Below are 14,779 nucleotides of genomic sequence, written 5' to 3'. Positions count from 1 at the left end.
TGTCTGTCAAAGGCAAATAGTAATGATGCTTTAACAGTCCTCCCTGCCTACTCACACTCCACTGTATCATTTCCCAAATATATACACACTCACAGGTCACTTTATTAGGTACACCTGTTTAACTGTTCATTAACTCAAATATCCAATCAGCCAGTACATGGCAGCAACTCAATGGCTGCGTCCGAAACCTGGAAAATCATTAAACGGTTACACTGCCTAAGAACTCTGTCCGAAATTAGTTTCGTGAGGTGCCTTCATACACAAACGCTGCCATACAAGCCATTGTCTGATAAGGCAGCGAGGCAACGAGTCAGCTGCCTAGGTTTTCGGACTCAACCAACGTAGGCATGTAGACATGGTCAAGAAAATCTGCTGAAGTTCAAACTGAGTATCAGAATGGGGAAGAAAGATGGTTTATGTGACTCAGAAACTGCTGATCTACTGGGATTTTCACACACAACCATCTTTAGGGTTTACATAGAATGGTTTGAAAAAGAGAAAATATCCAGTGAGTGGCAGTTCTGTGGGTGAAAATGCTTTTTTGGTGCTAGAGGTCAGAGGAGAATGGCCAGATTGGCTCAAGCTGATAGAAAGGCAACATTAACTCAAATAACCACTCGTTACAATCGAGGTATGCAGAAGAGCGTCTATGAACGCACAAAACGTCAAACCTTAAGCAGATACAGCAGCAGAAGACCACATCGGGTGCCACTCCTGTCAATAACAAAGTAATGAGGCTACACCGCACGCGGGCAATTGGACAATAGAAGATTGGAAAAATGTAGCCTGCATTAATGAGTCTCAATTTCTGCTGCGACATTCAGATGGTAAGGGTCAGAATTTGGCGTAAACAACATGAAAGCATGGATCCATCCTGCCGTGTATCAACCTAATGGTATAATGGTGTGCCATTTTCTTGGCACACTTTGGGCCCTTTTCCCCTTTAGTACCAATTTTGCATTGTTTAAATGCCACATCTGATGGCTACTTCCAGCAGGATACTGTGCCATGTCACAAAGCTCAAATCATCTCAAGCTGGTTTCTTGAACATGACAAAGAGTTCACTATACTCAAATCCACGGTCACCAGATCTCAATCAAATAATTCATAAAAATAACCTTTCATTGAAATAAAACAATTGAAAGTGGGGGGAAACTCACATTATGAAATACACGTTTTTCTCCATTGCATGTTGGCCACAATTATTGGCACCTTTGAAGTTATCTTTGAAGTATATGCCCATTCACATTTACGTTTTTTAGTACACCAGGGTGACTAGGAAAATTGTCCAGCCATGACATCCTGTTCCACAGGAGTATAAAAATGAGGAAACACAAAGGCCGAATTCCCTGATTCATTCTTCACAATAAAACCAAAGAACCAAAGAATATAGTTCTGATGTGCAGCAAAAGATTGTTGAGCTTCACAAAATAGAAAGTGTCTGTAAGAAAATAGCTAAAGAATTGAACATTTACATTTCCACCATCAGGGCAATAATTAATAACATTTGTTTAGGCTTTCTGACCCCGAGACTCAACTAATCTCTGCAATTCAGCTGTGATCCTTGGAGAGTCTTTGTACACTCAAAATCTCCTCCTCACTGCGCATTAGGACAATATAGACACATGTCCTCTTCCAGGCAGATTTAGTTGATAGGAACTTCTTGGTACCACAAGCTGTTTGGGAGAGGTAAGAAAAATCAGTCAGACACGACTGGAACTTCAAAATGGACCTGGTTCTATGGTCAGATGAAACTACAAAGTAGTTTTAGCAGCAAAACCACCAGATGGGGTTTGTGCAAACATGGATAAAAAGTACCCCATACCCATGGTTAAATATACTAATATAATAATATATTTAATGTTGTGAGCCTATTCCTTTGCTGGAGGTCCTAGACATCTTGTTCAGATACATGGTATCATAGAATCCAGCAAATGTCAACAGATAAAAAAAATAAAAAAAATCAAAACCTGACCTCTTCTGCTAGAAATCTTATAATGGGCCGTGGTTGGATCTTCCATCTGGACAATGATCCAAAACAAACAACAAAATCAACACAAAAATGTGTTACTGAGCACAAAATGAAGCTTCTGCATGGCCGTCCCAGTTCCCTGACCATAACCCCATAGAAAATGAGTGGGGTGAACTGAAGAGAAGAAGCACCAACATGGATCTGGGAATATGAAGGATTTGGAGAGATTCTATATGAAGGAATGGTCTCTGATCTCTTGTCAGGTGTTCTCCAAACTCATAAGGCATTATAGGAGAAGACTTAGAGTGGTTATCTTGGGAAAAGGAGGTTGCAATAATTGGGTGCCAATAATTGTAGCCAACGTGAACTAGAGAAAAACATTTATGTCATAATGAGATTTTCCCCCCACTTTTAATTGTTTTACTTTTTTACTTAATGATTTACTGTGGATTTTTTAAAATAAAAATCAAAAGGATAAACAATGCAGATTTATTTTCTCATAGGGTGCCAATATTAGTGGAGGACACTGTAACAGTAGCAATATAATCATAATATGCAAGTCATCATAAAATATGTATATATTTGTATAATCATTCCTATTTTTGAAAATAAAATTAATTAAATACTTCACAAATGAAACTTATTTACTTTTTTTATTTGAAAATGTATGGATGCAAACCAAAATATTAGATTATTCACTTACATTCCTGTGACACAACATAAACATAAATTATGATTATCCTGTATTATATGACAAATTGTGATATTGCTTGTCAACTGTAATTAACTAATCTCCACTTTACATCACGCCCTTAATAACAAGTTCTTCATCACCTTGAATTGTTTTATGCATATCCCAATCTATGTTTTTTCAATTTTTTCAATTTTTCTTTGAAACTCATTTGTGTAATGTAAAGCATTTCTGCTCAAATACATAATATCTACTATGGTATAAACAGTATAAATCATACCACCTAGCCTTTCACAAAGCACAGACAACATAACAACCTTCTAGAAGTTACAAACCTGCTGTCACAGAAAATAGTTTGTCTTCCATTACAGGTGTGAAAGGTTAAAGGTTAGCCTAAGGCATGCTGATAATGATATTGATTTGTGATAATGAGGAATATTTCAACAAAAAGGGAATATTTCGTTTGAAAAATGTGCCTATACATACAATTCACTGCAATGTCCAGCTGAAATGAACACTAGCAGTAGCAGCAGTAAAGCAATATTTATTCCTTTTCACACAAATTATGATTAGGGGGCAGATATTGATCAATCACTACTTAATTCCATGCAGTTCCTTGCACAATACTACACTGAACAAAATTATAAATGCAACACTTTTGTTTTTGCCCCCATTTTTGATGAGCTGAACTCAAAGATCTAAGACTTTTTTTATGTACACAAAAGCCCCATTTCTCTCAAAATTGTTCACAAATCTGTCTCAATCTGTGTTAGTGAGCACTTCTCCTTTTCCGAGATAATCCATCCACCTCACAGGTGTGGCATATCAAGATGCTGATTAAACAACATGATTATTGCACAGGTGTGCCTTAGGCTGGCCACAATAAAAGGCCACTCTTAAATGTGTTATCACACAGCACAATGCCACAGATGTCGCAAGTTTTGAGGGAGCGTGCAATTGGCATGCTGACTGCAGGAATGTCCACCAGTGCTTTTGCCTGTGAATTGAAAGTTCATTTCTCTACCATAAGCCGCCTCCAAAGACGTTTCAGAGAATTTAATATTTTCCCCCTTCAAAGAGATAGGAGCTGCTAGCCTGGTTAAAACCAGACCAATCTCAGTAGTAGGCTAACTGAGTTATGGTCTGGCAAAGCTTCATAGACAAATCATTTCCAAAGGGGCGTCACCAACGGACGTCGCTGAAATGCCTCTGGGAGCAATTGGATAGACCTAAAACCAATCAGAGCGATGAAGATGATGACATATGCAGAGCGACGGAGAAACATCTGAGACTCTGGCTGCTTCTCAATATGCGTTCTGCTCTGTACTTGTGTTCTCAAATAGGAAATGTCCCCGGTTTCCATTTCAGAAATCTGGTCACCTTACCTAAACCACATATTAATGTTTAATATATCATTTTTTTAATGTAAAAGAAAAGAAGCAGGGTGTTTTATACTGTTTTATTATAAATATATAAGATAATCAATGTAGGCCTAGCTACGCGTTGCCTGAACCACATTTGTGTGGCTATTATGTTTAAGAATTTTTTTTTTTTAAATGAAATGAGGCAGTGGTGTTTTATGACATATTTCGTACGCAAACTTCTGACTTGCGTCCGTGACTTGCCAAGTTTGACACCGGAGAACGAACTCCCGAGGACGGGAGGACACTAGTCTGCCTACTCTGCTAATGGACAAGCAGCGTTCTTGACAGTATCACTCAGTATATATTTGTATATTTTAGGCTACAATAAAACGAAATATATGATAAAACACCACTCTGCCTCTTTTCATTTTCATTAAAAAAATATTAAACATATTATAGCCACACAAATGTAGTGCAGGCAATGCATATTATCTTCAATGCATGTATAACGAAATATAAAAAAACCCGGCCTCTTTTCGTTTACATTTAAAAAAATTAAAATAAACATTAATATGTGTGCATATATAGGCTATGATTATCACTGTAATAAAATGAAATATGAGATAAAAGACAACCCAGTCTCTTTTTGTTAAATGTCAGTTTATGTGTGATCAATAGCCATTATAAAAGTATGAGTAAAAGGTATAAGAAGCTATACAATAAATAAAGCAATTCAGTCAAAGTCAGTGCTAGGAGACTACAACGGTAAAGTTTAATAGTTTAAAAAAAATAAAGTTATGAAACTTCACTTTGCCCTCAGACAAAACGATCTGTCAGGGAACAAATTATAGATTCATGAGAGCAAAGATCAGCCGTTAGATCTACACAAGACGAATCATATCTAATGTTTAACCACTACAGAGACATCAGAGCCAGCAGCAGATGTCAGAAGGGTTGGCCGAGGAAAGGCTGCTCTTGGCGGGGTTAATGAGCGCTGAGCGCCGCTGATCCACTGGAGCTCACAACTCCGAAAACGGCAGATCAAATTTTCAAAAAGGCGCTCTCTTTAAAAATAAACCACAGATTTGAGCTTTAAACAACTACATTCTCGCCTGAAAAGGACTTGAAACTTTATTTTGTGAAACATTAACACTACCAGAGGGCTCTCGCTATGACCCATTCGTTTAGCCACCAAAGGGGCAAGCTGGTATGTCAGACTTTTGCCGAATCCAGTCGGTAAGACAGCGATAACATCTTTTTTAGATATGAAGGCTTCGAGTGTTGTTCTTTGCTCGGGTTTTAACGAAAAGGAAAAGTTTAAATCGCTTAAAACAGAGGCGATAGCTGATTCGAAGGAGTGATGTTCCACAGCGGCATCCATCTTTGTAATGTACAAAATCTGCTTCACCGTCGCTGCGCTGTCGTCATCTTGTAAAGCCCGTCCCACGTTTCTGATTGGTGCCGCGATTTCGAGGGATTAGAAATGGGCTTGAATGGGCTCTTTGCCAGACTACTTGCAGAGCAAATCTAAATTTGCCGGAAGTTGTCTGGGTTTTCCCAGGCTAAGGAGCTGCACTTGCATGACTGAAATATCTGCCAGAGAGGCGTTTCAAAGATGGCCGCTTAGTGTGGAATTACTTGCCTTATAAGGACTTAAGGGCGTGATGCGACGCAAGTCAATAGAACCCATTATAATCAGTGATGTTGTCTACACTGGATGCGGAGCGATGCAACACGACAAATCCCAGACAATAAACTGATGTCTCATTTCATTAATGATGTACTCCAAGCACTCGTGATTCTTCTTATAGGAATGACATATGGATTTGCAACAGTCACTTTGTCGCGTCCAGTGTAGACAGTTTCTAGCTGTTGAGAGTCAACAGCCGCATCCGGTGTAAGTCTATAGCCCTGCTAAAGGTGAAAACACTGACAAACAATTAGAGGTTGCATGCTAAACAGAGATGATGACCCCCAAGTCCCCTTCAACTGAGGTGTTACGCATCACACAGCTCTTAATATAGCTTTCTGTTTCCACTGAATTGTCTCATCTGTCTCAAAATCATATAGCAGTCAACAGATCTGATTCGTATCAGAGATGATGCACCCTCCAGCCTCCATGAAAAAAGGAAGTACATCATCTCATAGTCACAAGATCATTATAAATCACACAAATCTAAAATCCACATCATCTTATAAGATGTTCACTTCATCACATTATCTCCCAAAACATTTTTATAATCAACAGAATAATATTGCTAAACAATATTGCTAAACAAATAGAGCAAGATGAATCGCACTTTGGCAATTATGGTTTTTATGTATGCTGAAAAACAGAGGAGGAAGCAAAAGAGGATAATATTGAATACACCATTTCATGTTGCAGTTTTATTGGCTAGTCAGTAGACGTAGGTCATAGCAGCAAACCTGCTATGAAACACTGTGAGGTGATCATGCTAAATTTCTCACCCTGTAAGAAAATGATCACAGGCTATCTTTGGTCACAAGACCATGACCAGGGCCGTCTTTGAACCTCTCTCACTGTACAACTTAGGACCACCATTTAGGAGCCACAACAACAGAAATGGTCTCGATTGGTCATCTTTTGTCTGGGACAGCCCGAAATCGTACAATGTAGTCTGGGCATTAAACATTCAAGTTCTTTAAAGTTGAATGGATTGTGATTGGATGTCAATGTTTTTATCATTCATCAGCTGGGGGGAAAAAAAATTCTGAAAGTGATTCCATTGATATTGCTCCTCTGTACTGTTATCTTTATGAATATCGTTGTGTATAAAATGTAATGCTGTTTTACTGTCAGTTGTATTCATTTCAGTTGGAAACTGCAGTGAATTGTATGCATAGGTATTTTAGTTTAGGGTGCAATTTCTCACTATTAAGTACTAGTTGCTTATTAGCATGTATTTTACTATGATATTGACTGTTTATTATGAAGCACATATTAATGCCTTATTCTGTATGACCATATTCTACATCCTTAATCCTACCCAATACCTAAACTTAACAACTACTTACTAACTATTCATTAGCAGTAATTTATTGAGGCAAAAGTCATAGTTAATAGTTAGTGAATAGTGAGAATTGGACCCTAATTTAAAGAGTGGCCATATTTTTTTGCAGATTTGCATAAATCTAAGTAGAGGCACGTTTTTCCATCTGAGGACCAGCTGCACCATAAGTTGGAGTGCTACACTGCTGCCCATAAAGCGATGGCACTGAACATATCCGCTAGCTTCATTGTCAGCTAGAGTATACTTTGTTTTCAAAAGATACACTGTAGATTTAAAATCTACAGTCTCTCTCTTCCATCTAAACAGACACTGTAGATGATGATACACGGGGCAACTTTTTTGAGCAAAGTTGCTTGGACACTTTCCTATTGAGAATGGGCAACAAATTTCTATCTGGATACTTTAGATCAGTCGTGGGCCGAGTTGTCCGTTGACTGCAATATTGCCCAGCAACATTATTCAGAAAGTTGCCCTGTGTATCATCACCTTGAGAAAGATGCAAAAAAAGATTTTCCAATATAATCTGGTCATTTTGTTTTTTCAACCTGCACTTCTACGGCTGGAAGAAGAGGTGACTGTTTTGAAAACCTTATATTTCTTTAGGCAGAGAAAAGTCTAGTGAAAAGACTGAATCTAACATGGTTAAGGCCTTTGTTGTATGTATTTAATGGCCCATGAAAAGCTGAAAAAACAAAGCAATATGTAAAGAACACTTAAAGGCCACCTGCAGGTTCTTATTTTCCTTATTTTATGTTGCTACCTTTATGGATTGACTTGCTCTATTTCAGAGCACCAGACCTGAGCAAAACACCTGATGTGGAGACAATGAGCAACAAAGCTGCATCAAGCAAACTTTGCATAGTCCGTCTGAACTAAACAAACAAGACACAATAACGAAGCCACTGTGCAAATAATGCACACAAAAACACACATTTAGTTTTTGTTTTTAAATCAGCTTATTTTCCGGAGTTATCCAAAATGTCAGTGAGAAACTCATATTCTTCTCTTATGTTTCCAGTTTCTACAACAGTACCACTTCTTCTTCAGCTATTTTTAATCAATTGTAAAGGGTTCCTTTTGTATTTCTGATGCCTTCTCATAGGCCAGCGTCTACTTCAGACGCTGACTTTTTTTACTAGCATGTTAGTTCACACTAATTAAGTATTTGATATATTTTATGTTGCTATATTAACTGCTATCAGAAATTTCATAACTTCAGATGTCGTGATTATGAGCTTGTTGCATTCAAGTGCTTAGTTGTCGGAATTAACAGGAATCATGGAGGACACCAGGTTTATTTTTGCCTATTTATTGGGAAAATCTTATTAAAACCAACATTATATTTAGAGTCACATGCACTGACAACCATATAAACATTTACAATGCTATTCAGATAGCAATTTTGGTCAAATGCAGGCTATTTTCACTGTGTATAAAACATACAATATGCTTCAAATGATTACTCGTATGTAAATATGCACTACATTAATGTCAAGACAAGACGATCTAGCTGTTTTAGGGGGGAACAAATAAATCATACCAGTCACAGCAGTAGTTCTCCCTGCCACCATGTTTAAAGCTTATGGCACGGCCATTTGTGTATCAAAATTATTTCCAAACTTCCCAGTGGTAAACACGTCATCAGAGGGCATTCATGTGCAATTTGTACCTAGGAAACTCGTATTTACAATTCCAATAGTACGTGAAGGCAGCATAACTAATTTATGAAAACCATACTAATGAAAATAATCGAATGAACATCTAATACAACATAATTACATAACCACAAGAAATATCTCATAGAAATCTGTATTCAGAATGAACACTTCTTTGTCCATCAGCTGAGCTGATGTTCGCTACTGTATAGGAAAAATACTTGCTCTTACTTTCAATAACCAGTACTAAAAAACTCAACCAAATAAACAACCAATTATATGTGTGGGAAGTTTGTATTGTAATGCTTTGAAGAAAGACATAATACACAAAAATGCCGATTGGATGGGTAACGATTACTCAATCCTACTAAGGGTGTGTTTACACGACAACGATGTACTAAAAAATGACGTCAACGTTATCAAAACGATCCCCATTCACGCGATCTGCGAAAAACGACTAAAAAGGCTGTATTACGCATGCCAGGCCAGTAGTTGGCAATGTCACTTTGTCAAGAAACACTCTGCGAACACATAATACTCATGCATGAACAGGTAATACGCATGTGCATGACGTCACAGTCTTCACAAATTAAATTCGCGTTTTTGTTGTTTACATGGAGACGGTAAAGGTATCGTTTTCAAAACCTTGCACTTTGAAACCCGTTTTCAAAGACCCTAACCGCTGTTGTCGTGTAAATGAACCACCAAAAGGCATAAAAAGTGTCATGTAAACATACCGCAAGACAATAAAATGAGGGTGGGGGGAAACAGATGTGCCAATATTGGATCCATGCATTATGCCTAAAATCAGCTATTTCGAATTAATCCGTATCATGTGATTTGTACATAAACATATGATCTAAAAAGAAGCATGAAGCTTATTTTAATATTTCTTGAGGTTCATTTAAGAATTGTGAAATTTTGCTAATATCTAAAATGTTGGTGTTATAACATTATTTGCAGAAAAAAATACCTATTGATATCATGATGATATAAATTTTATCATATTGCCCACCCCTACTGTCAAAGATGATAAATACCTGTCTTAAAAGGATCTCTCATCACATATGATAAGGTACGCAGCTCAATCCATAGCTTAATCCATCCACTAATCCATGTTCTCATAAAATTGTAATATATTATGCTAAAAAACATTAAATAAGAAGCGTCTGGACTGTTATTTTATTATTGCTGAATTTGTGTGTTTATAGGGAGTTTTTCTCAATTATTTATTGAGCAATGAATCAGCATATTAGAATGATTTCTGAAGAATCATGTGACACTGAAGACTGTAGTATGTTTTGCTGTATTTTGAATCAAATATATGCATTAGGTGTATATCAAATATATATTGTATATATTATACAAAATGTTTTATGCTCTGCTGCTTTGGCAACCTATTAGCTTGGTTCCAAATCCAGGTGAGCTGCATACCTGCATACCTTATACCTTATATAAATATAAATATATATAGTAGGGTATAAGGTATGCAGCTCACCTGGATTTGGAACCAAGCTAATAGGTTGCCAAAGCAGCAGAGCATAAAACATTTTGACCAAATGTATCTATGTCCTGATAGCACAACTGGGACATTTCTCTACCATGCACAGACACCCTCTGGCTTGCCCAGACTACTGCACAAACCACACCCAACCATCACAAACCCTGCCAGAGAGGCCAAAGCATGAATTATCTATGGAGATCAGATATCGGAGAAAGCCAAGAACAGCAGAGAGAAGAGTTTATGTGGGGTTGGGGGGCACACACAGTAATTATAGCACATGGATATTTTCACTCAGCATATTCTGAACCACAGCAAACACCCTACTAACTAGCATCAGTAAAGCTTAACTACTTGATAATCATATTAGACAAAAAAAAAAAAACGTTTTTAATCCCCTTCTTATCATTAAAAGCAAGTGAGAGTAAGCAGAGATCAGCATCATTATTTGTTTCATACAGGCTACAAAAGGCATCTATAAGCAGCCTGCATTACGCAAGAGCTTATGAATCATTAAAGATTATAAGAGATCATTATTGGCCTTGACAGTTTTGGCCACATCAGTATCAGTCCTTTTGTAGCAAGGGAGTGTCACATTACCTAAAGGCCATCATTACCAGTGTCTGACCTTTAAAACCTTTAAAACGCCACAAAAGTGTTCATATCACCTGCTTGAATTGTTCTTATCACACAGACAAGAAGGTTGCGTTAACATTAATTGTTGTTGTTTTGTTCTTTGGACCAATCAATTGGCATAGCTATCATGGAAAATGCTTTAAAAGATGTGGAAAAGATTAATATACCCACTTGAAAAGGGAAAAATCAGCAAATTTCTAAATAAGTAATTGCAAATTACTAAGTTTAATAAGAAATCTTGTTAAGACAGCACCCAACCAAAAGAGGATGGATACAAAAGTGAAAATTAATAAACTCACAATATACTAAAATATACAGAGGAATTGCCATACGTGTAACATGATGTGTATCATCCGTTATCTTCACATTTCCATCTGATTTTTAGTCATTTAGATTTTTTTTTTTTCTCATTTAAAATTCTCTGCTATATTAATAAATAATTTTGAGGTCAAACTAAATTGTTGGATTTTTAAAACAAAAATAATAATTTATCATTTGCTGTCATGTTCTTTTGTCAGTGGTGTTCTTTTCACCAGTGGTATCACATGGTCTTCGTTTAATTCAAAGACACTTTGATTAACAAATTACATAAGAGAGTAACACAGGTGGAAAATATAAAATTATTCTTTTAAAAAGTAGCCTATGTTTCACACAAAATATTTATATATAAATAGCCTAGTAAAATAATGTTTTATACATTTCATTTATTGGCCAATTAACAACAAATTGCTAAATTGTAAACGTGTAGGCTACCTGGCTGATTAAGAAAAATGCGTATTTACATTCTCTTCATAAATTACTTTCAAAAGAAAAAATGCAAGTAACAATAATAATACTATTATTGCAAAAATTAAGCATTACGTTTAAAAAAAATATGTAGCCTATATTCAAAAGAGAGTTACACTGAAGTGTTATCAATGTGGATGAAAACATCTGCCACTGAAAGTATAATGACCCGGGAATGTAAACAAAGTCAAAAACACATCAACTCACATGATCAAACCACTACGAGCAAACTATAATCTATACGTAGATAACAAATAAATAAAATAAATATGCGTGCAGTGAGAAGGGAACCCACACCTTATCTGAACGGCTGCCAGTGCGATTTCATCCGACTGAAGGCGAGTGCAGCTGGGCGTGGAAATCCACCATAGGAGTCAAACCTGCTTAATGCCACTTAAAGCTTCCACCCGATCCGATGGTCAGTCGATACTCGATATGCAGTTGTCGATTGGAGGACTGGTTCTCCTCATCACATTCTATGTTATTGTGAAAGTATGTCCAGCCGGCATGAGAGCATGTTGTGTAAAAACAGCTGACACTGACGTCGGCATTCCTCATACTGCGGGTATACCCGGAAATGGGCGTTGCTTAGCGGCGTTGTCATTGTTTCTGATTTGGGCCAGAGCTGGGGCCTGTCTATCTCTATCATGATGATCTTCATAAGAAGATGCCGCATAATATGCGCACCCATCTTGGAACGGTCAGCAAGTTAGTGGTTATAGAAGCGGAGCTTTTCGAAACTCTTTTTCGAAAATGATTCCATAATTTAGACACTTGAAACACAGCACACTGACAGCAGTGCTGAAAATGCCGCACTCTGGTGGACAAAATGGTTTAAATGCAAGCATAACATGGTCCACTTTTACAAACTAATCCATGTTCTCATAAAAAAATTTATATATAGGCATAATGCTAAAAAAACATTAAATAAGAAGCGTCTGGATAATGTGTTATTTTATTAGTGCTGTTTGAGAGCTTGGCTAATCAGGGCAGTCAGTGACAATTATTTCTTGAGCAGCAAATCTGCATAGAATGATTTCTGGAGAATCATGTGACACTGAAGACTGTATTATTTTTTGCAGTATTTTGGATCAAGTTTTGGTATTTTGGATCAAGTTTATGTACTCAGACGTGAGTGTGGAACACCAGGGGCCTGTACCATGATAGCTGAACAAAGTCAGGGTTACAGGAATAGATTTGAGTTGATAAAACCAAACCAATCCGGCTTTGTTGGTACCATGATGCTGATCATCAGCCAATCACATGCCTTTCAACACAGGGAAAGTGTGATTCACTTCCCATGAGAGAGACAACGTGATTCAAAACTCTTTTGCCAAAGATTAAGAGATTGAAGTAAAGATTTGAAATGCCTTCCTACACAGAAGAAAATACTTTTCCACGAAAGAGGATAAATAAAGAAAATATCTTGCTATGAGTGCAAGTGAAAGTTGTGAAATCAGTTTATATAGTTGATATTATCAGCTATATTCATCATATTTTTGTTATGGTCCCCTCCCCATTAGAAGGAGTGATGAGATACTTAGCAGACTATCATCACTCAATGGCTGGTTGCCTAAGTGGTATCCAAATAAACAAATAAAAAACCATCAAAACGGGAAAATTTTTATTTATGTCCAACAAATAAACAACAGATACAGATGTACAAATGATAAAGCTCGGGTTGCTGAATATTCTATCCCTTTCCCCAAAAGTGCTTGTTGTTAATTATATGATTACAGATAATAATCTAGATGTGCTGTGTTTGACAGAAACCTGGGCTAAAACCTGACGACTACTAAATGAGTCAACCCCCCAAGATTATTCACTGAAAAAATAAAAACCTTGGATCAGCTTAAAAAAAATAGAAGTAATCAATCACTCAAAATATTTGATATTGACTCAAGTAAATCATTTAAATTAGTTTAACCTGAAAAGTTTAAATCCATGCAACCACTTTGTAAAGGTTGATCAAACTAATTATTTTAGGTTGGAACAACACATTTTTTTTTGATTGTCACCATTGTTGAGATTCATACACTGATTCTTGATGTCTGTGTAAAGCTTGAATTAAAATTTGTTGCACTATTTAAATTTTTTAATCTGCATGTTATTTGATTACCCCAACTGTCCTGGATGTCTTACTGTAGAATCACCTGGCTATAATTATTAATAAAATGAATAACACATTACCTCTATAACCAGAGCATTAGACTCTGAATGGGATCAGCACTACAAATAACAAACATCATCTGAACCCATTTTCTCTAGCCATAACGAAAGTGTTTTATAAACACACAATAAAAGCAGCCAGAGAAAAACAAATTAACGATTTAATAATATAATCATTCTTTAGACCTAATATTGTCACATGGAATAAATGTTGATACCGTTGAAATTCTGCAGCAGAGCAATGACATCTCAGATCATTACTTAGTATCATGTATACTTCATTTAGCTAAGGCTGCAAATATGGCAGGACTACCACTGCCGCCACTAAAGATTGCTTTGTAATTAATCTTCCTCATCAGTTTCATCTCCTCAGCATCCCAAACAAGAAAACAATCACAACCCTAGGTATTTATTCGATACATTTGCTAAATTAACCAACAAAAAAAAGCTTCAACTTCTGATGTTTGTAAACAGCACAGCAGTAATGACTTTATGAACTTCTTTACGTGTAAGATTGATAATATTAGGGAAAAAATTATAACCATGCAGCCGTCTACTACAGTATCACATCAGACAGAGCATTGTGTCACTGAGGAAAAATTACATTCATTCACTGGTATAGGAGAAGAAGAATTGGCTAAACTCGTTAAATCATCAAATTCAACAACATGTATGCTCGACCCTATACCGACTAAGCTACTGAAAGAGAAGCTTGTAGAGGTTATAAATCCTCTTCTTTATATCATTAATTCATCCTTGACATTAGGATATGTACCGAAAACGTTTAAGTTGGCTATTATTAAACCACTTATTAAAAAAACGCAACTTGATCCTACAAAATGTGTCAATTACAGGCCAATCTCAAATCTACCCTTTCTGTCAAAAATACTAGAAAAGGTAGTGTCTTCACAATTATGCTCCTTTTTAGAAAGAAATGGTATCTGTGACGATTTCCAGTCAGGATTTACACCGT

The 14,779-nt window shown here is 36.6% G+C and overlaps 1 protein-coding gene across 1 annotated transcript in view; it reads right to left on the bottom strand.

Annotated features, from left to right (window-relative positions):
• ccser2b (coiled-coil serine-rich protein 2b) overlaps positions 1–12,193 on the bottom strand; it is a 100,357-nt gene extending 88,164 nt beyond the window's left edge. The window contains exon 1 of the mRNA XM_079845713.1: positions 11,935–12,193. The gene's annotated coding sequence lies outside the window, so the exon portion shown is untranslated. The remainder of the gene's footprint in view (positions 1–11,934) is intronic.
• Between the last annotated feature and the right edge of the window lie 2,586 nt (positions 12,194–14,779).

The sequence above is a fragment of the Gobio gobio genome (genome assembly GCF_949357685.1).
Source record: "Gobio gobio genome assembly, chromosome: 20".
NCBI lineage: Eukaryota > Metazoa > Chordata > Actinopteri > Cypriniformes > Gobionidae > Gobio > Gobio gobio.
This window is presented reverse-complemented; position numbering and strand designations above follow the sequence as displayed.